This window comes from Ascaphus truei, chromosome 14, assembly GCF_040206685.1.
Source record: "Ascaphus truei isolate aAscTru1 chromosome 14, aAscTru1.hap1, whole genome shotgun sequence".
Classification (NCBI taxonomy): Eukaryota; Metazoa; Chordata; class Amphibia; order Anura; family Ascaphidae; genus Ascaphus; species Ascaphus truei.
Window position 1 is genome coordinate 42,969,897 of NC_134496.1, and position 26,684 is coordinate 42,996,580.

The window sequence follows — 26,684 nt, forward strand, 5'->3', positions numbered from 1 at the left end:
GAAAATGCTGTATGGCTGCAATACTGGGTTATTGATGTGTGCTTCACTGGAGTCTGAATGAGCATCCACCACTTTGGGCTGGACACACTTTTACGGTTATACATCTCTGTCTTAACAGTTTTTACATGGAAATACTTTAAATAATATTTTCTCAACCCGTCTTAGTATGCTTTGTCTCTGGACATGACCTTAACTGCACCCTGATACTTGTAGACACTACAGCCATAGACATATTTATTGATAGAACAGATCAACTTAGTACCCAAGATAAATATTATTGAGTTACTTTTTTGACCTAGAAATTTTGCATTTAAAGGGAATTTCGTCAATGTTTTTCGCATAAGCCATTTGACTATTACTTGTGAAGCAAAGCGAGACATTCACAACCTTTAAAATGAAATAATGTAAACCTTTCTAACATGCATATTTTAGAATCAAAGAGCATTAAAACTTACCTTTATAATCTGACATGTTACGTAACCAATTGGGATCAAGTATCACAAAGGGAGGTGAAGGAAGTCAAGAAAGCCTTTGTGATTATAAGAAACATGTGTAACAATGCAAAATATATGGCTTATTCCAACAGTCGTATATTAATTCAGTCTTTCAAAAATGCTGGAAAGCTTACTGTGATTATTTTTTGTGCACAGACAGTAGGAGGGTGTTCTGTTAAGTGCGTCTGCAGGAGGCCAAGGTCGATGTATGAGATGTATAGTATCAGCCAGTGGAGCTACACATATGCTTCGTTAGGAGGTGGGTTTTAAAATAGGTCTTAAAGGTGGATAGAGAGTGTGCTAGTCGGATATTGAGTGGAGGGGCATTTTAGAGGCTTGGGGCTTAATAATCATACAATTAAATTGAGAGGGACTCATTCTTACATGTGCTAATCAAAAGATACCCATTGCTCCAACATTCCCCAAATTTATACATTTATTTAAAAATGTGCAGGAACTTTCCCAGGGCGAACTAGGGCTGGTTCACACATCTCCCATGATAAAAAGAAGGGTCTTCATATCTGCTGACCAGAAAACAGATAAAGAGTGGGTGTCCCTTGCTAAATGTTGTGGGAAATGAACTACCAAGGCATCTTGGAGTCCTGGGCCAGTTAAAGCTGCAGACCAAGCAATATCCTTCATATGTATTTAAAAAAAAAAAAAAAATCAGTTCTGTGCTATGAGAAAATACACACAGAAATAGCCCCAATCCAGCCAATGACCACCCCCACCCCTGCTCGTGCTTGCAAAATTATGCAGGACAGCCTGCGCTCATGCTTGGAGAGCTGGTGACGTCACCGCTCTCAAGCATGAGCGCGCTCAGCGGCAGCGTTTCCGCAGCCCAAGGCAGCGGCCACGCTAGCACTGAGCACACGGCGCTTGCCGAGTTTTGTTTCGGCAATTCAAATTGTCCCGTCCCTGCTCACGCGGGGCGCGCACGCGCTTACCCAAGCTTGGCGCTTGAGTAAACAAAAAAGATTGTCTTTCAAGCGTGCTCAACTTGCCCGCAACGCCCCCGTCCCCGCCCCCGCTTGCGAAATAGCCAGGACACCTGGCACTCATGCTTGGAGAGCTGGTGACGTCACCGCTCTCAAGCATGAGCGCCTTCAGTGGCAGCGTGGCCGCAGCCTAATACATCAGTATAAGTCTTGCACCATCAGCCTCTAAAGTTGAACAATCCCATTGGAGTTTGATTCACCGGTTTGGAGAACATTGACAAAGTTATACTCTGGGTTTCTACTGTTACATGGAGCTCCAGATTTAACAATGACAAGATTTAAGTGATTTTAAATAAATAAGGTGCTAGGTTAAGATTTCTATCACATTGGAGCTAGAGTAAAGATAACCCATTCATATTAGAATGCCAAGTGGCGTGGTTGAGCGCTATAATTGTTTGTGTTACATTTGACACACATCATATAACCTGTGTAGCTGCTTCTGTTGTGCGCCTGTCCTAGGTGTGAGAAATATACCTAAGATAGAAAACATGTGCCTTCTTGTTCAGAACTGTGTTCATTTGTTGAAAGATTTATTGGAAATAAATTAAATGGGAAGAAAACCCTAATAAAAAATGGCCCTAAATTGTCAAAAATTGCTATGTTATATATTTAAAGCAAAGAATCATGTACATTGTCTGACATCGCTCAGGCTGCTAAAATGTTATTAGAAACCATAGACCTGTGCCACACTCTGGCAAGATGTGTGTTTATTTTACCGCTGTGGAAGATGCCAGATATTGCTAAACCAGCAAAAGGATAGAAAGCACAATTCTGGAGGGTGGGGTGGGGGGGGGGGGTAACCCCAGGGTGCTCTGTTCTGTTATCTGACTGCACAGTTAAACAATGCTCTGCAAGCCAGCTCCAACATACACATTCATTCTCCTTCACAGCAAAGCATGCAACACGGTCACAATTAACCCGTTCACTGCCAGCGCAGGCTGCAACGCGCCACGGGACCATACTGCAGCTAAAAAGAGCTTTACAGGATACTGATCAACCGCACGGGAGAATATTTTCTCTGCTTATTGGGTACATATTCTGAAGGATTAGCTCAGTTGTATGTCACTGCCTTTGAAGTGGGTTCATGATCCCCCCCTATCACTAACCTGTGGCCTTGGGTAAGTTGCATTATCTCCCGGAGCCATTAACACCAAGGTTAGGTTGTTGTGAGCTCTGCAGGCCAAGGTTGGCTGCAAAAATTCTCTGTACAGCGCCGCTCGCTCTGTTGGTGCTATATAAGGAAAAATATTATATTTATTATGTATACATGAGTTGGCTGTTAAATATTTTTTCAGAAATGTTTAAAATGCACAACACTTCCCATAGACTTTCACTGGGTAAAAATATGGTATCCTTTCTAATGCAAAATGAAATAAAAAGGTCAGTGAACAAATTATGTGAAACTTTGTAAAAATAAATAAATAAAGTAAAAATACCACTTGTGGGTACATTTGCCTGTCTCAGACAGGTCTGCAGCCTTGTCTTTCCCCATTAGCTCTTAGGCTGCGGTCCCAGTCACTGCCACAGCGCACGGCTCGGCGTGCGCTGTGCGTGTAAGCAGCGCCCCTCAATGGGGGAGGGCCCCGTACGCACCATCCCGCTGAAGGTGCAGCCGCGCCGTACTGCAGGGTTTTTTTCAACTCAATGAAATTGAGTTCAAACTCTGCGACGGAGGCGTGGCCACGCCCCCACCGGCGGTTCACCCAATGAGGACGAACTAGCCGCGTGATGTAATGGCCACGCCCCCACAAATCCCCGACCACGCCCCCTCCCATCGCAAGCTCCCTCTCTCCCTGTCAGACCGCAGATCGCGGTTAGCGCTGTGCACGCGCCGCCCCCCCCCCCCCCCGCCGGGTGCGCGTGTCACAGACATTACTGGGACCGCAGCCTTAGCATACAGTGCTTCCACTGCAGCAAGGGATTCTGGGTAATGACATGCAAATGAGCACTCACAGTTTATCACTCTTGATTTCTTGTGCGTGCTTACATGGATAAGTTATGCATGCCGTATTAATACATAGCTTTTTCAGCAAAAATAAATAAATAATTTTTTAAAACAATCTGTAGCCAAAAAAAAAAAAACATGTTTCCCATTATCCACAAAATAAATATAAAATGTAAGGGAGGCATGAATCTGTATTATTATAATTATTCATACTTCCTGTTTTCCTGTTTTCTCTTAAAGATTTGATCTTCTTTGCTTCTTATTTTTGCTAAATTGAGCCATTATGATTCCCAAGCCGATGAGCGGAGCAGTTTATCATGAACCAAGGGCACAATTTGTAACATTGCTTATCTGTCCAATGATAAACATGTCACAAGAAAACACATTTGTCATTAGCAAAGAAAGGAACACTTGTCATAGTGTCTACAGTGCAAAATAGTTTAGGAGCATTACAATGTATTTCCCTCGTTATCCTTTCTACATTTGTGCAACACTAATTTCTAATGCCTAAAGATGTTATCCCTACAGAGTGAGTATAAAAGGAATCTTTAACTATAACACTGGTGCCATGAAGCAAATAGGTATCATTACTACAGTATTATGTAAATAAATACTGTACACAAAGAATCGGATGGGTTTCAAAATAATTAATAGTATAATCTAGACTTTCCATGTTCCATGAAAACTTTTTCTTTTTTACATTAATTATGTGTTGATGCTTAACTAGTAATGTTTTTTTTCCTAAATTGTTTCATTTTTTGTTGTTGTTATTTTAAAACAATGCAAATGTCAGTAAAATTATAAACATTATTTTCCTGTGGTGAACCTTTCTGTGAATTATATAGCAGTGTTACAACATTTTAATCAATTTTTTTTACATGCAGCGGTCCAGCAATATTCTTCAAATTTGGTAAAAAATTATAAAATGCATATAATGCAAGTTGTCCATAGAAGGATAGTGTTGTTAAGCACTTCTCTTTCATCAATACGCTTTGTGCTGAATCATGTGTATATTTTGCTGTTTCTAAAACCATTTCTTCATATTCTGTGGTGCCACCTCTTGCAATCACCCAAAAACCAGTCCCAAGACCCAGAAGAGATGTTGAAATATATAAGTAAATCTGCTGTATTCACAGGTCAATTGAAGGTCAGTTGTACTTGCTCCAAGCCACAGGGTCCAAGTTACTGTGTTTCCTGAATAATAAGGTTATACGTTCTTACAAGAGGTATCAGCGTTACCTTCTCACTATGTTTGTTGCAGTCCACAAAAGTAATATGTCTTGTTTGTACCATAAAACGTCTTTGAGAAATGCACAAATATGTTTTGTAAAACGATGTATTGGGGTAAAAATAGGACCTGCGATATTTGGTCATGCCAAATGTGGCTCTCAGGCTTAAAATGCTTTGGCCAAAGGGTTTAACTAAATGACAATTTTTCAAGAGATATATAGGTATTTCCCTGTGTATTTTTGTCATATTGGATGTAGCTCTGGGCTTCTTTGTTTTTTTTGTTGTAAAAATAGGACTAGGCGGGTTCACGAGTTGAAAACTTGAACATCGAAGTTCTTCGGCTGTCTGAGTCGAACTTTGAAATGAATTTTCAAATCTACGTGAAACTCGAGGAAAGGCTAATCTTTGAAGTGGTCTTGTTTTGTTTGTTGTCTTTATTTATTTAAAATAATTTAAACCAAGGTATGGATTCGCAAACAAAAAACTCACGAACTTGTGCACAAAAGATCGCATTTTGGGGAAAAAAATGAAAACATTTCTACTTATTTTTAGTTTTTCCCCCCAATTTTCTTTTTATAAAATCCAAATCAGAAACCAATTGATTACTGTCAAAACAAAAACATTTTTGAGAACCAAAAGCAAAACATCGGTGAAAGTGGCCATCCGAATTTAAAGATATTTTGTAACTAAAATATTTCTGAATAGCGCTGTGCTTGTAGTTACAATTGTGGCAGTGTCTTTATATTAACAATATCATTCTATAACATCGTTGTTAAGATATCTAACATGCATATAAAAAGCATGACTTTTTTGTAACTTGTATGTCGTGAATATAACTTGTATTTTGTGAATATAACTTGTATTTTGTGAATATAACTTGTATATTGCGAATATAACTTATATATTGAGAATATAACTTCTATACTGTGAATATAACTTCTATATTGCTGAAAGACAACAGGCAGAATGGCGCACTGAGCTGGGGGTGAGGCAATAAGGGAATAATAACAATGGTACACAAATCAAAGAATGGCAATATGAAAATATTAAAACAAAAAACAGAGAGGAGGTGGAGGGGAAAGTAATCTCACTGCTGGTATAACAATAGGGTCCGGACCCGATATACTCACTTTTAAAACAGCAGGGATACCCGTGCTCTCCAAAAACAACCTCGGCAGGGACACAGGTCCACGTAACCTCTACGTGTTTCGCACGTAGTGCTTCGTCAGGAGGTGAATAATATATTACTTGCCACTCAATGCGCCGTTCTGCCTGTTGTCTTTTCTAATCTGTGGGCTCCCTTCCAGGAGCTCACGTTTTCAGGGGGTGCAGAGTCCCTTAGGCAGACGGCTATTATTCCATTAAGACATCACCATCGCGGAGTGACCCTTCTGTTTTCTATATTGTGGCTGTTGCTTGAAAGAAGAAAAACAGTTATCACTGCCAATGAATTATACATAGCACAAATGAACAATGTAACAGTGAAATATATTAGTAGAGGCTTGTTTTGTCTACTTTAATAAGCGTTGACCTATTAATTTAATATGCCATTGGGGTTACTCGCTAACCAGCGGTTGGCGTTAGTGATTTTTAACAGAATTCAGTCAATCGCGGTTAACTATTCTTATCAAGTTTTCCAGTTAAGTGAATATCATGAATGAAAAAAAAAGTTCTTGGGGAGTGGGGGACCTACAACACATATCTGTAATGTCCACTGAGCTTCATACTAAGGTTATGGTCAAATGAAATGCGTTGGCTTGGGAATGTGGTTTTCATAGCACCTTGTGGAAAAGGTGTAAGACACAATGTGACATTGGCTTAATGTTATTTTATCGTCCTTGGAAGATACAACGGTAAGCTTATGTTTTCTCCCATAAAGAGTCCAGTGTTAACTTTGACGTTCGTGATAATAACATGGAAATTACTTGCGAATGAGACATTACCCTAACACTGCATAGCCGCAGAATTTCGTTAAAGTTAAGTAGAGGACTTAGTATTATGTTAGTTAGATCCTACAGAAAAGTTGCATAGCCCTGAAACAGGACTTTTACAGGGTTCGGGATGGGTGTAACGCCACAGCTAAGTATGAGTTAACTGACATGGCGATATTTCCCTCCCGTCTCGTCCTCAAATTTAGTTAACCACTTATTTCAGGGTATGGATAGGAGCAGGGATGCGTGAACTGCCCCCCCCCCCCTGAGATTTTCCAGGGGGGCGCCACGGTTACAGCGGTCCCGCACTCTCCCAAAAGGCATTTAAATTAAATGCCGGGGGACCGCGCAAGGCCTTTGTAACTTCTACTACCTGGTCTTTGGCGACGCGTCAACCATGGGAACCAGGCATCAAATGACGCCGAGGGTGGTCATGTGACGTTGCGTTGCCATGGCAACGTGATGTCACATGACCCCGCCACGTCATTTGACACCGGAGCTGAGGAGGGGGGCATGAGCAGAGGAGGAGAGCAGGCAGAGGGGCACAGGGAGAAAACTTTGCACACCCCTAGATTGGAGTTGTGCCAGTACAGGCGTATAACAACACTTTATCAGCAGATACAATGACATTGCATTGAGCCTATGCTAATGAGATATAAAATATGCCCCATTAGGAGAAAAGCGCCATATGAAATAAAGTTATTATTATTATTATTATTATTAATAATAATAATATTATTATTGGAATAGCCTTTGTTTTTGCATATAATTATCTGTGAAGACACTTGTTAACCTCGGGAACAATAACGTTCCGTTCTTGTTTCAGGTAACGTCACGTTATGAGTCCTGACTTAGATACATGACCTATTCAGCCAAGAGAATAAATTGCAAGCTCCTCTTGCATAGAGTGAACTATGTACTAGTTACTCCATCCCAATCTAGTAACAAGCAGTGAATTCCGTGAGTGGAGCACAATCATTTCCCAACGAACCAGAAGGTGGCGCTGCTGCCTTTACTGGCATCCGAAAATTAGATTTATGCGCAGGAATTTTAACCTTTTAAGGAGAAATACGTTTTGTGAAAATTGAATAGTATGTTTGGCCATGTAAGCTAATAATTGAACGTGGTATATTTTGAAATCATTAATGTCACCGTAGATATGTTTTACGAGCATGTATATAAAAAATATATATGTAATCTTAAATTGACTCGAACAATCGGAAAATGATAGAGAACATCTGTGTTCAATAGCATGGCTTTGTTAAACAGTGTTTAATATTTCATGTCAAACCAAGAAGAGTGACAGAACATTTCTGAACAACTGTGTAGACCGAGTTTATAGAACTTTTGTATATAGTCTGTTCTCTGTCATTCACACCAATAACAAAGCTGTTATGGTGAAGGCGTATAATGGAGCCCTTAGTGATTTGCATAGTAACCTAATACTGTGCTTTCATTTATCACGTAGTTCAAGCCATTGGCATTTGGGGTAGAATTTCTCAAATATTTTCTATACGTTGCTGAAGCAACGCAAAATAGGTTTAAGGGGGGGGGGGGGGGCATATTGTCATAGTCATGTATTCCTCGTAAAATGCCATTGGAACTATCTTTATGACTTTTCCGCTCCACATATACTATCCCAACTGCAACACTTAGATCGATGAGTTTCTAATATATAAATGATTCTAGGACAGTGCAAAGAGAACTGGAGCCCAATGTTCTTATAATAATAATAATAATAATTGTATTTCATATAGCACTTTTCTCCACAATTACAGTATAGCGCGCGGTACACAGCACATAGGAATGTTACAGACACAGTCCCTGCCCGGATGAGCTTACAATCTACAATTTTGGTGCTTGAGGCACAGGGAGGTTAAAGGGACTTGCCCAAAGTCTCAAGGAGCTGACACCGGGAATTGATCCAGCTTCAAACTCATGTTGTTTACAGAGTCAGTGTCTATACTCACTGAGCGACTCCTTCTGTACCACAGGGGCCTTAAGCACACTGTGTTGCTTGCCCCCTCTGTCAGTGATGGGGTTCATAAAATAAATACAGTTTTGTATACAGTGAAGACCACCACAGACAAATGCCCCAGTGACCACTGCTTTCTGCGCAGCTTGAATGGCTGCGTGAGAGTTCCAAACGAAAGAAAGGGCTGGGGAATCAGTCCTCGTCTGCAGGATGAATCACATACATTCACAGCTCATTACTAGGAACTGTAGACTATCTTGCCACGGTAACAAATTCTTTCTCTATCCGCAGAGGATTCACGAGCGAAAGAATGGCGAATGTTTTTAATGGCATTAGCAAATCTCCGAAAGCTTTCAAAAATAGAATATCCATAAACATTGGGGCTTATTTACAGATCACTGTGTGGTTACACCACGGAGCAGCTTTGGGATACAAAATGCAGCTGCTATGCTCTTTCAATCCAGTGCCGCTTGGACTGGTGACTGGAGGATGCAAGGCGAATCCTTCTTTGTGCAGCATACGTTTAAAGTATTATTTAAATGGTGACTCACCTAACATCAATCAAAATACTGATTATGGTCATTTAATCATCATAGATTGTAAGCTCTCTGGGGCATGGAGTTCCTTTAATTGTATCCTAGAATGCACTTATTCCTGATTTGTATCCATGTGTATGTATATATATATATATATATATATATATATATATATATATATATATTTGTATATATATAATGAAAAGAATCACTCATTCACATGTCTCAGACAGGTCTTCAACCCTGATTTTTACCGCTATCTCCTAGCATACAGCGCTTCTACTGCAGCAAGGGATTCTGGGAAATGACATGTAAATGAGCACAAAGGGTCGTCTTTTGCATCAAGTCTATATTGTCATGAACCCCCTATGAGCTTATCACAGAGTTTCAGCCAGCCTGGGTTAATTGTGTGTGTGTGTGTGTGTATATATATATAGTAGAAATAGCAAAATATCTGTGTTAGTCTAGTTGCGACAGTGCAAAGTAAATGAGTACTTCAGTCCTTTATTATTTGAACTAATAATTGATATTATAAGACAAGCTTTCAAGAGTTTTCAGAGTTTTCACTCTTCCTCAGGTCAAGCAATTGCTTGACCTGAGGAACAGAGAGGACTCTCGAAAGCTTGTCTTATAATATAAATTGTATCTGTGTGACTGATATTATATCCATACAATCCATACTCTAGATCAGGGGTGCGCAAACTGGGGGGGGCGCGAGATTTTCTGTTGGGGGTGCAGCACTTACAGAGGTCCGGCGCTCTCCCCCAAGGCATTTAAATTTAAGGCTGGGGGACCGCGCAAGGCCTCTGTAACTAACTTACCTTGGCTTCCAGCGACGCGTCAGCATGGTAACCCGGCGGCGGGGTCACCAGACATTGCATTGCCATGGCAACATGACATCACATGAACCCGCAGTGTCGAGCAGGGGAGGCGTAGGAAAAAAATTGCACACTCCTGCTCTAGATTGTGTAAACTCTCAAGAGCAGGGCCCTCAGTACATTTTGTATCTGTTTGTTTGTTCTTATTTGTTATGCCATTCTGTTTATGTAATTTGTGTCATTCTGTTTTCCCATAGTACCGCACTGCAGATTATGATGCTGCCTTATATATAAACAATTATATGTATATTATTGTTTATTTATAAGGCAGCATCATAATCTGCAGTGCAGATTATGCACTATGTATATATATGCACTGTATTTATTTATGCACTATATATATATATATATATATATATATATATATATATATATATATATATATATATATATATATACCATAATACTGAGTTAAGTTATGGTGAGTAAAAAAAGTGACAAAAACCCTCCACAGGAAAGCAAATATGCAAATACAACTGTATGCTCATCTGCATGTCTTAGGCAGGTCTGCAACCCCGCCTTTCCCCATCATCACCCAGCATACAGCACTTCCACTGCAGCAAGGGATTCTGGGAAATGACATGCAAATGAGCACACAGTGTCACTTTTTGCCTCAAAAACCATTTTTAACATGGTTCCCTATAGGCTTAAGCTTGCTGCATGGTCACAGCTTTGAGCACAGCCAGGATTAAGGTGCATACCCAGAAAACCACCCACAGACAGCTGTTTCGACCTTGATATATATATATATATATATACCACTGAAAGCAGTGTCTCGCAAGCCGCTGGGGACTGGAATACAGAGAAGATGGAAGCTGGCACTCCAGGACTTTAGAAAAAATTAATACAGTTTATTACAAAACTATCAACGTTTTGGCTCTCACAACGGGATCCTTTCTCAACTTCATTAATTTTTTCTAAAGTCCTGGGGCACCAGTTTCCATCTTCTCTGTATGTGTATTAAATATATATACAGTGTTCGACAAACCTATACATTTGCTCGCCCCGGGCGAGTGGATTTAACATTGTGGCGAGCTCCTATTGGCCCAAGCAGCACACGTGTGGTACTAGGTGGCGAGTAGAATTTTTTGTCCGGCGAGTAGATTTTTGGGTGATTTGTCGACCACTGTGTGTATATATATATATATATATATATATATATATATATATATATATATATATATATATATATGTGTGTGTGTGTATATATAAAACACCCTGTATTTAAAATTATCTGTATGCTCTCACTGTAAAGTGCTGCGTATATGGTTAAAATCCTAAAAGTACCTCTCTGTAAGCAACATGCTGTAATTGAGTCTACCATACAATAAAATTACTTTGCAAATATCCATACTGTTAGACCCCCTCCCACCCCCCAAACAATTTACACGGCACATCACGGCAACGAATATTAACCCCCTTTTCTTCTTCCTGCGATTCCTTTTTTTATTCATGTTATTTATGATACTCCCGTCAATAACCATACATTATTATTATATCCTTAATGAAGCTGACAATATCATTCCATCTGTAGAGACAGAAAGAACTCGCCTGCCCCAGAGATCTGCACAAGCCGCCTTCTAACACTTCAACAATTCCAATGTTTTTTTGTTTTTTTTAAAGCATGTAAGAAATGAAGAAACGGCAATAGCAGATGTGCAGAGACAAGTGGGATTTTAAATGGTTAGAAATCAATGCCTGCTTTACTTACCCATGAAATTACTGTGCCAGAAAGGCAATTAATACGCTTTTCCCACACTACTTTTTTTTTTTTTTTACAGTCTTGTCTTTGGCTATTCAGAGTTTTACTCAATATTTTCATTGAGATGTACAGTAAAAGAGCTGATATGAAGTCTATAGGGGCAGTAGGTGGCACTATTACTGCTAGTTCAGCCCTACACATCACTTCTATGTACCGGGGAGAATATGATCATATTGGTAGTTGATTAACCCTTTAGTGGAGGTCTGTACAGCAATGTAACTAAAGTAGATCTCAGTCTGTACCATGCAACCGCCACAGAAATGATGGACTGTCACCAAAGCATTGTAGTGGGAGTTTCTATTCATTACAAAAATATTACTCTCTGTAGGGTATTTTATTAGTAAGAAGAGGGAGAAGATGAGAGTTACCTAATACTACATTGCACTGGTTCAGAATAACCAATAAATTACAGCCAGGGTGAACCATCATCACTTTAATAGTAAGTACAGTCACTGTGATTGGTTGAATACCCAGCCCCAGCCTGGCAGTCACCCTGCCATCTTTCACACCACATTCTACCACTCTCTTCTACAAATCTGCTACTCCCCAGACGCACTTTTTCCCATCAGAATGGGCGAAGGTGGTCTGCTATGTGATAAGTAGAGTTGCTGTCTGGCTCCATGAAGGACATTCTGATTATTATGTTTTATTGGTATGAGGGCTTTAAAAGCTCAGGCTGTTCTGTAGCATTCTTCATCTCGAAAGGAACGTTTTAACCAGTCCATGTCACATGTAATGTGGTTTTAAGATCTCTCTGCCACGTGTTGGACCAAGCTCCACGAATGTGTGTTTTGTTGCATGACAGCTGATAAATTGTTGCATGAGATACTCTCTGAGGCTACATATAGTAGTTACAGTAACAAATCAGATAATAACTTTGTTACACAATCTGGTTGCAGGGCATAAAATGAGACCTGTCCTAACTCGTGGAAGGTTAACTTCTTGCTCTGTTTCCAATCCACAAAAACGATATAAAATACATTACCACCAAAAATTGGATTTCCCACTAACCACACTTCCCTGTGACTTTTGCTATTCCACATTAACATGTTAACACGTTTTTTCTGACGACTTCCTGATATGTTTCAAAGCAACAGACTAACACATGTTAAGGCCTAGGGAAAGTAGCTGTGGTTAGTGATGGATAATGTGACATGATTGCCTTTGCGATATTGTCCATTGTATTGCTCTGATTACCTGCAGGGATATTCTCCAATCTAACGGTACACTCGAAGAAAAGACCTATGATGATTCAACACATCTATACACTGCAATTTTATCTATAACAAACTCTTTTGTTGATCCAGTTATCGGGACTTAACTGCATATCTACACCAGTAAGCAATTGAGATGTGATCCAACTACCATACCCATATTTTATTGTCAACAAGCAACCAGGACTATATTATTTGTCTGTAGAAACCAGTTTGCATAAAATGATTTAATAAGAATTAACAAGACCTGAAGGCACAGCTTTTCCATCTAACCAGCCAGGTACCCTTCATTTATTTCCATTTGCGGTGTAATTGAGAAGATGTTTGCTTTCCGCTCACATCCTTGCTGTTCTGTTGAAAGTCTGTTCAGTTTAATGAACCCCAGGTAGAAAAAATATCTCTGTGAAAAAGTTGTAAATCGAAGTAAGTATATAAAAAAAAGTGTTTCTATAACGCAACACATATAGTTGTTTAATTAAAGATGGCCTTTCACAAGGAAATTAAGAAAATAATGGAACATAGAGCAAAGCATCTGTATAACAAAGGCTGTAACACACACACACACACACACACACACACACACACACACACACACACACACACACACACACACACACACACACACACACACACACACACACACACACACTGTTCTATTGATATAGACTAATTGTTAAGTCTGAAGTAACATTCTGGTTTCAAACCCAATCTGAAAACATAAATGCAATATAGCATCTTAAGATGAATGTTGCTACAGAACCACAATGCTATCCCTGTGCTCCCAATCCCCTTTAAATCATCCAAGAGAATGCTGCATTGGGGAGACTCTTCTGTTGGTTGATGGGGGCAGAAACCATTAGTACTGAGAGTTAACAGGTGGTGGGGGCAGCAACCACGCCAAGGCAACATGGCGGACCTGGAGAGACCACCGTATGTATTTTTTGTCTAAGGAAAGTGGGATTTGACAGAATGGAATTTTGTGTAGCAAAGGTAGCCAACTCCAGTCCTCAAGAGCTACCAACAGGCCAGGTATTAGGGATACCCTGCTCCAGCACTGGCGGCTCAATCAGTGGCTCATGAGCCACTGATTGAGCCACCTGTGCTGAAGCAGGGATCGCCTTCAAACTTAACCTGTTGGTGGCCCATGAGGACTGGAGTTGGCCACCCCTAGTGTCGATTGAGTCAGTATCAATATAACGGGGCAAAGTGTTTATTTTCAATGAGGTAAACATTCTTCCACCAAACTGTACATGAAATGCTGCGTCAGACTTTGACTTTCCCTCCTTCTACTTGACCATAACCCTACAAGAAGTATGTCCTGCATTGTTTACGTCGTACTTTGGAGATGTTGCAGGTGCACATTTTACATAAAACAGAATAAAATGGACATCTCTCTGTGGCTTATTAAATGCATTCCTTGCTATCGTCTCTTATATCCAAATGTACTACTTTGCCAGACATTGCAAATGCTGATTCACAGGTATTGTAATGTTATTATTGGAAGTCTCGCCTCCCAATGGGTTGGCGTTTCAACAATGCAGAGCTTTCTCTTTCTGCCTTCCTGGAACTACTTATGCATGCAGCCAGCGAGGTACAAATGATTGAAACCTTCTTATTCCTCTAAGCTGTTTTTCTTCCACAGATAGTGACAAATTGTTGTACTATTGACAGAACAGTTGGATTGCAATGAATCTGATTTAACGCAGCCAGCCTTCAGTTTATTTTGCAGCTTTAACCAAACAATGGTATGTGGGATTTAAACCTCTTAGTTCTGTATTTTTATTTGTGCAGTTCTTAATGCACATTTTTAACAAATGTTTGCTCGCTGCTTCCAAAGTTCTTGTAATTCATTGGCCAACATCTTTCACTTAAAGTCTGATTCTAATTGAACAATTAAATCATTATATCCTAGGCAGCAAGTTCTGTGTATATATATATATATATATATATATATATATACACATATATATATATATATATATATATATATATATGTACACATTTATTAACATTTAAATGATGTCACCTCAAAAGCCCTTTGTGCGGAGTAGTCCTTTGACCTTCATCAGTCTCATACTTTCAATTTCCTAAAAGGTTTCATTAAAACTCACCATCGACAATTTAAAGGTAGCTGGAGACATTTTGAACCTATTGCTAACAGCAGTGTCAAACTCAACCCAACGAAGCAGCTAAAAATGTATTGGCAAGACTGGGATACTGTTTTCATAATACATGTCTGCTTGTAAAATAAACATATGGGCATTTCAGGCGGCTTCCTTAGCCGGTTCACGGTAGGTGGGCATGTTAGAGTATGAAATATTTCCCTTGTCCATGCACTGAGATGTCCTATTCCATGATTGATCATGCACAGCCATTTAGTGACTAAAACGCTCGTTTTGGAAAACTTCAGCTGAAGCAGGATATTGTGAAGCAAAGTTCCAAGATTCTTCATGCTTTGGAGCTGAGTGGAGATGGTGGTGGCGCTGCATTCTTCAGCTGTTGTGTCCTCCGGATTAGACTGGACACATGCAAACCATATGTGAGCTTTAAGCTATTACGCTAAAATGCCGAACGCGGTGGCAAAAGCTGTTGCACCCAATACATAATTGCACATATCCTCGTCTGCTTTTAAACAAAACATGAAACAATTTGAGATCATGACTAGGTGGGACTGATGGATTATATTATTTAATGTAATTATCGGACTGTGTGTGGAGACAATGTCTTAGGACAGGGTTTCGGGCAAATCGGAAGCTGTGACGTCATTAGTTGCGGCTTCCTATTTGCCTGCGTGACCTGGGCATTTAAACAGCAGAGAGATACCGGCACCCCCTATTGAGGTAAGTATCTATGGGGAAAGGGGGTCCACGGAGCTGAAATGTATGGGGTTTAGCTCCAGAGTACCCCCGCTCCAATCCTGTAATAAAACAATAAAAAAACGATGTACAGTAGTGGGTGGCGTTTTGCTGATTTAAAGCAGCTTTCATCAAATCATTGATTATTTTTTACTTATCAAACTCTTAAAGCTTTTGTTCTCAGGGTGGACCGCAAGGGCTTGTGCAGCAATACGTTCCAGGCTACTTTGGTAGTAAAAAGGTTAACTAGATGGTCATTCGGAACTGAATTACACTAATTTCCACTCTGGGAACTACCACACTCCCAAGACATCTCCTGGTAACAAAACAGTAATCAATATAGCCACTGGGTTCAATCAGTAGGAAGTCACAATGTCGTCCGGCCCCGATAACTAGAGATAGGCAACTTTTTGGGGTGGATTTGGATCCACAGAGGATTAGCTGGTTCCTTTGGTCCGCGGATCAAGCGCAAAAAAGTGCGATTCGTATTTTGCGGAATTTTTTTTTGTTATTACCAATACACTCTGCGGATTCAGCAATCCGTCAACGGATTGTATCCAATGGCGGTTTTTGATGAATCTGCATGGATTAAAACCGAGCATATCTGTCCATGGATTTTAAACCGCAAAAAGGGATTTTGGGGTTAAAATGCGAGAAAACCCAGGAAAATAATTAGGGTGGATTCAGACATCTCTACCGATAACAATCCGGCCCTCCAATGGGCGCCATAGCGACACAAATCTGACCATAATAATTTCGTGCAGGAGGGACAGAAATGACAGATATATAGGTACAGTAGATATCTCAGGAACTGTGGGGAGTTCCTGGAGCTGAAAGCAGCTGGATCAGTTACAAGAATTTCCAATTCAGATCATGAAAAAATATAGGGGGCCTTATTGGTGCTTTTATATCGATATCAGTGTTGGATTGATATAAAAATGCAGCAACATTAGGCACATTTTGCGTTAGAAAAACAAAAAGAATGATTTCTGCGCTCCTACCAATTAGGCTAAAATAAAATAGTGATCTCAAGCGTTATAAGCCTGCAGCCAACATCAAGGCATAACCTAATTTGCAGGTACCTACACTGAATATATGTAATTATTGTCCTATGGACTAGTGAAAATGTGAGAAAGCCCTGAAGGGGTTAAATAAAGCACATACTTTTGTGAGTAGTGTGAACAAACAAGGTGATAACAGAAACACCCAAAAGAACTCTACTTACTACACTCAGTATAATATATGAAATGTGATTTCAATTAATTGTACAATTTGCTGGCAATTGGATACACAAGACCTATAGTAACCGCTCCCATCACTGTGGGAGGACGGATACCATTGAAAGCCAAAACCTGGCCAAAAATAATAACATTTTATTAATAATATAACTTCGACGGACCTTACCCTAACCAAAAATTACTTTCTATTTGATCACAAATATGATCAGATCCAGGGCACCGCAATGGGGACCACATGTGATCCTACCTACGCCAACCTATATCTGAGCTGGTGGGAGGAGACGTTGGTCTTCATCGAGGCCCTGGATGAATATACCAACAATATAGAGTTAGTGGGTAAGGTTCATAGATGATATATTGATATTCTGGAAGGGGACAGAGCCAATGCTGCATAAATTCATTGAGATCTTAAATACAAATACCAACAACCTAAGGCACGTTCTATAGTGCCGGGCGCGTGCTATGCCGTGCGCGCGCATGGATTTTTAGTTAGTTGACGTTAGTCAGCCTTTCTATAGATGTGCCGCGCATGCGCACGGCAGGGAGAGGGGAGCTGACAGACAGCGGCGAAGATGAAGAAATTCATCTTTTTGCGCCGCTGCCTGCGCTCAAATGTATGTATTGGTGTGTATGTGTGTATGTATGTATGCATGTATGCATGTATGCGTGTTTGTATGGATGGATGTGTGTGTGTGTGTGGGGGGGGGTACATAAATGCACACACAAAAAATTAATTATTAAACTTTTTTTTTAATTTAAAAAAATCTTACTTACACTCCCCTTACACTCACACAACATATACACACACATACACGCATATACACGCATATACACTTACCTGCAGCTCCCGGCTCTATATACACAGAAAGCATGCGGCACGTGCACGCGCGTTCGCATAGGGCCACACGGCCGCATGGTGTATAGAACGGCCCTAAGACTCACAAGTGAACAAGTATTAACTGCAGAAACAGAAGATATTGTTTAAATTTACTTAAAATATCCATCTTCACTTAGGTACTTCTACACTCTCCATTCACTCTCCAAATTTTCTTTTCTTGGTGTTCATTTATTTGTCCTTCGTCCACAATCCCTAAACACTCCTATTTTAAATCAACATTATTAAAGTTTAAGTTTTAATTATTATAGGGTGCTCTAGTGCCGCATTAGGGGATTCTTCTCTATTTTAGTTATTTCATTGGGGGTCTACAATAAGCTGTGATAGTGCCAATCATGCCACTATCGCATGAAAACTCCTATTGCCTTTAACTCCTTTAGCTCCTGCTCTCCTCTCTCTGTCGTTACCGAACCATTCCTATTCCTCCCTCTCTTGCTTTTCCCTCTTTTGAGGCTCACACTGTCCAGATTTTCTCTCCTCTCCCTGTTCATGTGGCGGTCATCTATCACCCACCTACCTCTACTCATCCCCCTTCGGCATTTCTCTCTCACTTTGAATCCTGGCTCTCTTTCTTCCTCTCCTCAGACTCCCCTGTTCTTCTCCTTGGGGACTTCAATTGCCACATTGATGACCCCTCTCTCCCTTGGGCTTCCCGCTTTCTTTCTCTAACCTCTTCTTTTGGCCTTCAACAGTGGACTGCAGCCAGCACCCACAAGGATGGCCACTACTTAGACCTGGTTTTCACTAAGAACTTCTCTCTCTCCGATTTCTTCATTTCCCCTTTTCCTCTCTCTGACCATCATCTCATCTCATTTTCTCTATCTCGCTTCTCCCCTTCTCCACCTCCATCTACACCCCGGTTCTGCAGAAACCTGCGCTCTATTCACTTACCTGACTTTGAGTCCACTTTACGCTCCTCCCTCTCCTCTTTCAGCTCTGCTACAGACCCCGACAACCTGGTCAGGAACTACAACTCTGTCTTGTCCTCCTCTCTTGATCTACATGCCCCACTTTCTCTCTGCCGCACTCGCCCTTCTAACCCTAGACCCTGGCTAAATTCCCACACACGCATGCTGCGTTCCTCCACTCGTTCCTCTGAACGCCTCTGGAGGAAATCTCACACTCTCGCAGACTTCCTTCACTACAAATTTATGCTATCCTGTTTCAACTCTACCCTCTCGCAAGCTAAACAAGCCTACTTTTCTGCACTAATCAACATGCACAAATCTAACCCACGCCGACTGTTCTCTGTCTTTGATACTCTACTCAAACCACCCTCAGCTGCCTCTCCTTCCTCCATCTCCGCTCAGGACTTTGCTGACTATTTTAAGGAAAAGGTGGAATCCATACGTCAGAACATCCCCTCTGTTTCTTCCTCCCATCCTACACCTCTTCCTAACTCTCCTCCTGCCTTCCTTGACTCTTTTTCCACTGTCTCAGAGGAGGATGTGTCGCTGTTGATCGCCTCTTCTCCCTCTACCACTTGCCCTCTTGACCCCATTCCCTCCCATCTCCTAAAACCTCTTGCTCCTACTATAATCCCTACGCTCACACACATTTTTAACTCCTCCCTCTGCTCTGGAACCTTTCCATCCTCCTTCAAACATGCAACAGTCATACCATTACTCAAAAACAGCAAGCTTGACCCTACCTGTCTTTCTAACTATCGACCTGTCTCCCTCCTGCCTTTTACCTCTAAACTCCTTGAACGTCTTGTATTCTCTCGCTTGCTCCATTTTCTCAACACCTATTCTCTCCTAGACCCTCTACAATCTGGCTTCCGGACTGCTCACTCCACGGAAACAGCCCTCACTAAAATAACTGACGACCTCCATGCTGCCAAAGACAGAGGTCATTACACTCTGCTCATATTACTCGACCTCTCTGCAGCATTTGACACCGTGGACCACCCTCTTCTCCTTCACATTCTCCATACTCTTGGTATTCGGAACAAAGCTCTATCCTGGATCTCATCCTACCTCTCCCATCGTACTTTCAGTGTCTCTTCTGCTAACACCTCCTCCTCTATTGATCTCTCTGTGGGGGTACCCCAGGGCTCTGTCCTGGGACCTCTTCTCTTTTCTCTGTACACACTCTCTCTAGGTGACCTAATAACATCTTTTGGGTTTAAATATCACCTCTATGCTGACGACACACAAATATACTTTTCAACACCCGACCTTACACCTGCTATACAGACCAAAGTTTCTGAATGTCTCTCTGCTATATCATCCTGGATGGCCCTCCGCCGCCTTAAACTCAACATGGCTAAAACAGAGCTCCTCATACTTCCTCCCAAACCTGGCCCTACTACCTCCTTCCACATTACTGTTGGAACTCCGATCATTCACCCAGTAGCCCAAGCACGCTGCCTAGGGGTCACACTCGACTCCTCTCTCACATTCGCCCCTCACATTCAAAACATTTTTAAAACTTGTCGCTTTTTCCACCGCAATATAACAAAGATACGCCCTTTCCTCTGTTGCTCGACTGCTAAAACTCTGACTCAGGCCCTCATTCTCTACCCGCCTTGATTACTGTAACCTCCTGCTGTCCGGCCTTCCTGCCTCTCACCTGTCTCCCCTACAATCTATCCTAAATGCTGCTTCCAGAATCACTCTACTCTTTCCTAGATCTGTCTCAGCATCTCCCCTCCTGAAATCCCTCTCCTGGCTTCCAATCAAATCCCGCATCTCACACTCCATTCTTCTCCTCACTTTTATCCAGGTGCAAATATTTTTTTACCAACTTTCTTTATTTTGTACACTAAGCTCTTGTGTGGTGCGGCATCAAAAACCTTAGCTAAATCTAAGTAGGCCTAGACCACATCAACTGCATTACCCTGGTCTAAATTCCTACTTACCTCCTCAAAGAAACTAATAATGGCACAACCTATTGTTCATAAATCCATTTTGACTATTACTATAATTTTGTTACCATTAAGTATTCCTGAATATTATCTCATACTAAACCTTCAGGTAGCTTCCCCACTATTGATGTCAGGCTTACAGGTCTGTAATTCCCTGGTAGCAATCTAGCTCCCTTTTTAAATATAGGCACCACATCTGCTTTACGGTAATCCCGTGGTACTGAACCTGGGGAACTGGAGTGCTTGAATATTAAATGGAATGGTTTGAAAATTACTGAACTTAGCTCCTTAAGAACTCTTGGATGTATGCCATCGGGGCCAGGTGCCTTATTTACTTTAATTTTATCAAGCTTCTGTAAGGAATCGGGGAACACGTCCCCAGCTCTTGTGTTTCTAAATTCAATGGTTTGTCCAGTTTATGAAAAAAAAAAAAATGATAAATCCGAGAATGAGGCTTTCTCAGGTTTTTGATCGAATTTTGCTCTGAAAATTCCAAAGTTCAAATCATGCGTCGAAGTTTGGATGTCGAACCTGAAAACCTACATATCCTTAATATAGGTAAATATTTCAATGGGCTATGGTAAAATGGTAAATGGTAGGGTAAAGAGAATGAAGAATGCAAGGGTGCTGTTACCCACAATATATGAATCAATATAAATCACATAACACCATCGTGTTTGTTTTTTGTTTGTTTTTTAAAGGGAGCTGCAATAATAATAATTTTAAAAAAAAGTTTTAATAATCTGAATTGATATATAGCAAATAATCGTATATAAGTAATAAACCCCAAAGGACAGGGCATTACCTGCTCAATAATGCCCAGTGTGAAAGAGTTGATGCATCTCCTGGGTTTTCATGGTCAGAAAATACCTGTCCGGAGGGGATTATTACTATTATAGGCTAATTTGTAAATATGTTTAATTATTAAAAAAAAAAAATTACCTTTAGGCCATACCTCAGTCCCGCTCCTCCGTATCTCTCCATCCCAAATGATCTTTCCCACCTACTCGCACCCTGCATGATATTACCCTCGCTTTGTCCCCATGGTTAATCTACCAATTCCCCAGCCCCCTGGCCATGGAGGGATGGCCAACCCGCACTGCTAAGTGAAGAGATCCCTGCTCTCTTATTTGGTAACATGCCACACATACTGGGCACTGCTGACTATTAATGTCCGGACTTTTGACCAGTCACAGAGCTGGCATTTCGATAATGCCCAGAATTTTGTAACATTGTAGCCTACAATATAGATAGAAAAATCTGTATTTTAAAATCCCGAGTACTTCTGCCAAAGCTTTTCTGTTGGAACCCAGTTAAGCTCCAAAAAGTGAACACACAAGCTAACAAATATGTAAACTTGCAGCAACAAAAAAAAATGACCTAACCATTGTCTTTAATTGAAGTTGTAATTAAAACAAGAATGATAACGACCCTCTTCCTTATTCTTCAGTTTCCCACTAACTCTTAATTTCTGTTACTATTCAAAGAAAAACTTGAGTCCCGAGAAAAAGTCACAACAGAGAAATTTGAAACACTCATTACAATGAAATTGATAGTTCGGTCCTATTTTAATTCAACTCTTTCCTTTACTTCCAACTTAATAGCATATTTTTCCATTTACAAAAACATGCCACAGCCAATAACTTTTGAAAGCTGTGTCGACTGGCACTTTCATATGCCTGGCAGGCTATTCAGACAGTTTTTTTTATTTAGTCCGCTATAAATGTAACTGTTCGAGGGTATGTGATTCCCAACTGTTTCACATCACAAAATGAAAACAACAAGAGACCCGCCAAGACCACATCGGTGATTGCCAGTCCATTCATATGCCAAACATGAAAGCAACAAGGGCCCACGCTTTGATCTTTTGCTTTTTTGGATATAACTCAGAAATAGAAAAAAGAGATTGTTTTAGGACAACCTGCATTAGAAGTAGAAATCAATCAATATCCCTGCGAGCGTTCGGAGTTTGTTTTGAGCATAAAAATCGGAATTGAGGATTGCAAATTGGAACCAATCCTAGCGTAACCGGAAAATAATGCGCATGTTTTTGTTTTTTTTGTTTTTTTAACATTGGCAGATTACAGGAAACAATAAATGAAGTTGTAATTATTGAAAATAAAAAGCATATTAGAAACGTTTCACAATTAACTTGAATACATGGCTCTTTTTCCATTCAGGGGGGAAAAAAAACCATGTTGATGTTGCACAATGAAACAAGGCTGGAAAGGATTCAGAAACTGAGTTTAAATCGGTTAGCTTCTTTTTTTAGAATATTGGCATCTTGAAACATTTTAAAACGTTATAGAAATTCCCAGCGGTAAAACTCCCCTGACAGATGACTAATATTTTTGTTGTAACCACTGACCAGATATGAAGAAGATTTCACTGAAGCTCGTATGCCCACTGCAGATGTCCACTTTGACCCAATGGTTTTCCTTTTGGTTTCGCCTATAAAACATGTTCCGGGTTTTGGTTTAGCCTAAAGTCCGTTGGTTTAGGTTCTGGTTTTGAACTATGGCAGAAGACGTGAGATTGATGATTTTCAATACATACAAAATAATAATACAGTAGAATATTATTTAATGAATATATGTAAAGAGCAGGGCAACAGACAGGTTCCCCGGGGCAAAGGACTAGAGTTTCCACTGCCCCTCCCCACCCCCCCTCACCCCACTGTTGGCAGCCTTGCAAGACCCCCCTCTCTCTCACACCACAATCTCTCCCCTCCCTCTCATTCTGTCTCTCACTCCGCTCTCTTACACCCCACCCCACCTCTCCCTCACTCTTGTGCTCCCACCTCTCTTTCTCTCGCCCCCACTTCCCTCTCTACCTGACCTCCCTCTCTTTCGCCCAAACTTCCCTCTCTTGCCCCACTTTGCTCCCACACTCTTTCAACCCCCCCTCCCTTCCTCTCTCTCACTCTCGCTCCACCTCTCTCTCCCATGCCTCCACCTCTCTCTCTCCAACACCCCTACCTCTCTCACTCTCCCATGCCCCTACCTCTCTGTCCCACACCCCCATCTCTCTCATACACCCCCACCAACCCTCCCCCAATACACAACCTCCTTCCCCTACCCCAATACACATAACTCCACTCCCCTCCCCCAATACACATAACCCACTCCCCTCCCCAATGCAAATAACCTCCCTCCCCAATACAGATAGCCCCTCCCCAATCCACATAACCCCTCCCCCAATGCACATAACCCCCATCCCCAATACATATAACCCCCTCCCCCAAAAGACATAATCCCCCTATCCCCCTCCCTGTAGCAGTGACACTCTGACTCCTCATACTAACTTGTGTGTGTGTGTGTGTATGTGTGTGAAGGAGCAGGAACTGTAGTTTGTGCGCACGCATAGAGAGGAGCTCTAGTGTGTGTGTGTGTGTGTGTGTGTGTGTGTGTGTGTGTGTTTGTGTATATATATATAAAGGGGGCTGTAGTGTGTGCGTGTGTGTGTTTACAGCTAAAGAGAGTGCTTTAGTGTGTGTGTTTGTGTATGTGTGTATATAGAGAGAGCGCTGTAGTATGTGTGTGTGTGTATATATATTTACAGGGCCGGCCATTGGAAGGTCTCAAGACGGCATGCCAGCAATGGGGCCTTCCTCCTGCAGCATTATGTCATCATGATGTCACGGCGTAACAATGTCACAATGCCATGGCAATGCAACACTGCAGAAGGAGGGTCGCTCTGCATAAGGTTAGACCTCCCCCAGATATATACACTTCACACACCCCCTCCCCCAGCGATAGACACCTCCTCCTCCCCCCTCCCCCTCCCTACCTTGGTCCTGCGCCTGTTCAGGGCCATCCAAGCTCCCTCCTCCAGCTCCCCTCTCCTATAGGGCAGAATTTTGATCCCGGCACTGACATGAGGAGGGAGACAAGGGTCCAAGGCAAATGCCTTGCTCCAAGGCCAGCCATATATATAGAAACATTATAGAGAAAGGGGTCTATAGTGTGTGTGTGTGTGTGTGTGTGTGTGTGTGTGTGTGTGTGTGTGTGTGTGTGTGTGTGTGTGTGTGTGTGTGTGTGTGTGTGTGTGTGTGTGTGTGTGTGTGTGTGTGTGTATAGATGGGGCTGTAGTGTATGTATACCTTTTTTTAATAAAACAAGAAAAAACACAAAAGCGCACCAAGATGAGAGATAGATATTGTATTAGCAAAAAATAATAAAATTAGTAACTTACATATAAAATTTCTTTATTAAAGAAATTTTATATGTAAGTTACTAATTTTATTATTTTTTGCTAATACAATATCTATCTCTCATCTTGGTGCGCTTTTGTGTTTTTTCTTGTTTTGCTGATATTGGTATCACCATCGGGGTTCCGGTGGAGACCACATTTGGAGGTGGGGGAGACACCTCATAAACACAGAAGCAGCAAGAGAACTGAGAGGGATCAACAATCCAAGCTTAAAGAGCCAGAGCGCGGACTGAACTTTTCATTACTTTTTTTAATAAACAAGTACAGTGAAAACACAAAAATAAAATGTAGAATTGCAGAAATGCAGGGCCCCTCCTCCCTCCCGCTTGGCTCCGACATCAAATGACGCCGCGGGTCATGTGACATCACGTTGCCATGGCAATGCAACATCACGTGACCACGCAGCGTCATTTGATGCCAGTTTGCCATGGCGAGGCGTCACCAAATCCAACATAAGAGAAGTTACAGAGGCCTCGCACGGTCCCCCGGCATTTAATTTAAATGCCTTCAGGGAACCACCATGCCCGTCCCAGAAAATCTTGCACCCCTTGGGGGCACGCCCCCAGTTTGGGCACTCCTTATTTAGCCTATAATAGCAATAATCCCCTCAAAACATGGCATTACTGACCTCGGGCATTCAACTCTTCCAGCCAGGACATTATTGGCCAGTAATGCCCTGTTCTTCAGGGATTATTACTGTAATATTCTATTCATGAATTAGACGTTTTGGGGGATGGGATAAGAAAGATATAAATATATATAAAATAAAAAGTATCAATGGGCAAAGTAGAATTTTCGTGGGAAGCTGAGACCTGTTTCTGTGCTCTTACTGGATACTTTGCAGGTTGTACTGCCTTTAGGGGAAGCAACACAGACATACTTCATTCTTTCAAAGTTTTTTGCTAAACTTGAGCTTTTGAGAACCTATAAATCTTACACAAACGTCAGTAACACTTTCTTCAATTACCCACTTTAGCACCAACTATTGTTTCAATTTTCATGAAAGGCTTCTTTTTAACGTATTCCAATTAAAGCAGCAATCCCCCCTCCCCCCCCAAAAAAAACTTCCTGAATTGTGGGTCTTACAGCTGATCAGTGGTCCCCCTGATATCCAGGGACCCCGTGGTTCTTGAGATATTGGTAATTTTTTTGTTCTGGTGTTTGACACAAAAAAACTACAGACATGGCCGCAGGTTACTGATGGAAAACCGAAACGTCAATGTTCTATTGGCTGTCCTGTCTCAAGCATGCTAAAAGGAATAAAATCCTGGGACCACAGATCAAATTCTCCCCTCCCAAAAGAAAAACAGCCAGAGATAAATTCTGCTTTAAGTGGCCTTAAAAGCTCATATATTACAACTATAAAGAATGCTAATGTTGGCCCAATTAAATGTAGCCCCCTGCAAACAGAACGGGCTACGTATCCTTCTACTACTGGAGTAAGCCCTGGTAAGGGCAGGCGCCAGTAGTGACCATGGGTTTTTCCCCCTGACCAAGCCCCGCCTCTGTGGTGGAGGCTGGCCCCTGAGCTCTGTGCAGGCTAGACAGAGGGGAGGTCCTGCTGACATCATAGGGGGCGGGGCTGAGTCTATTTAGTGGGCTGTCCTGTGTGTGTGTGAGTTCAGTCTGTTCTGTGAGTTCAGTCTGTTGGA

The 26,684-nt window shown here is 41.4% G+C and overlaps 1 long non-coding RNA gene across 1 annotated transcript in view; it reads right to left on the reverse strand.

The window, feature by feature from the left end:
• LOC142465432 (uncharacterized) overlaps window positions 1-24,480 on the reverse strand; it is a 43,063-nt gene extending 18,583 nt beyond the window's left edge. The window contains exons 1-4 of the long non-coding RNA XR_012787881.1: window positions 24,380-24,480; window positions 23,189-23,335; window positions 5,798-6,082; window positions 2,599-2,723 (exon numbers count right to left, since the gene is read on the reverse strand). This is a non-coding gene — a long non-coding RNA (uncharacterized LOC142465432). The remainder of the gene's footprint in view (window positions 1-2,598; window positions 2,724-5,797; window positions 6,083-23,188; window positions 23,336-24,379) is intronic.
• Window positions 24,481-26,684: the final 2,204 nt, after the last annotated feature.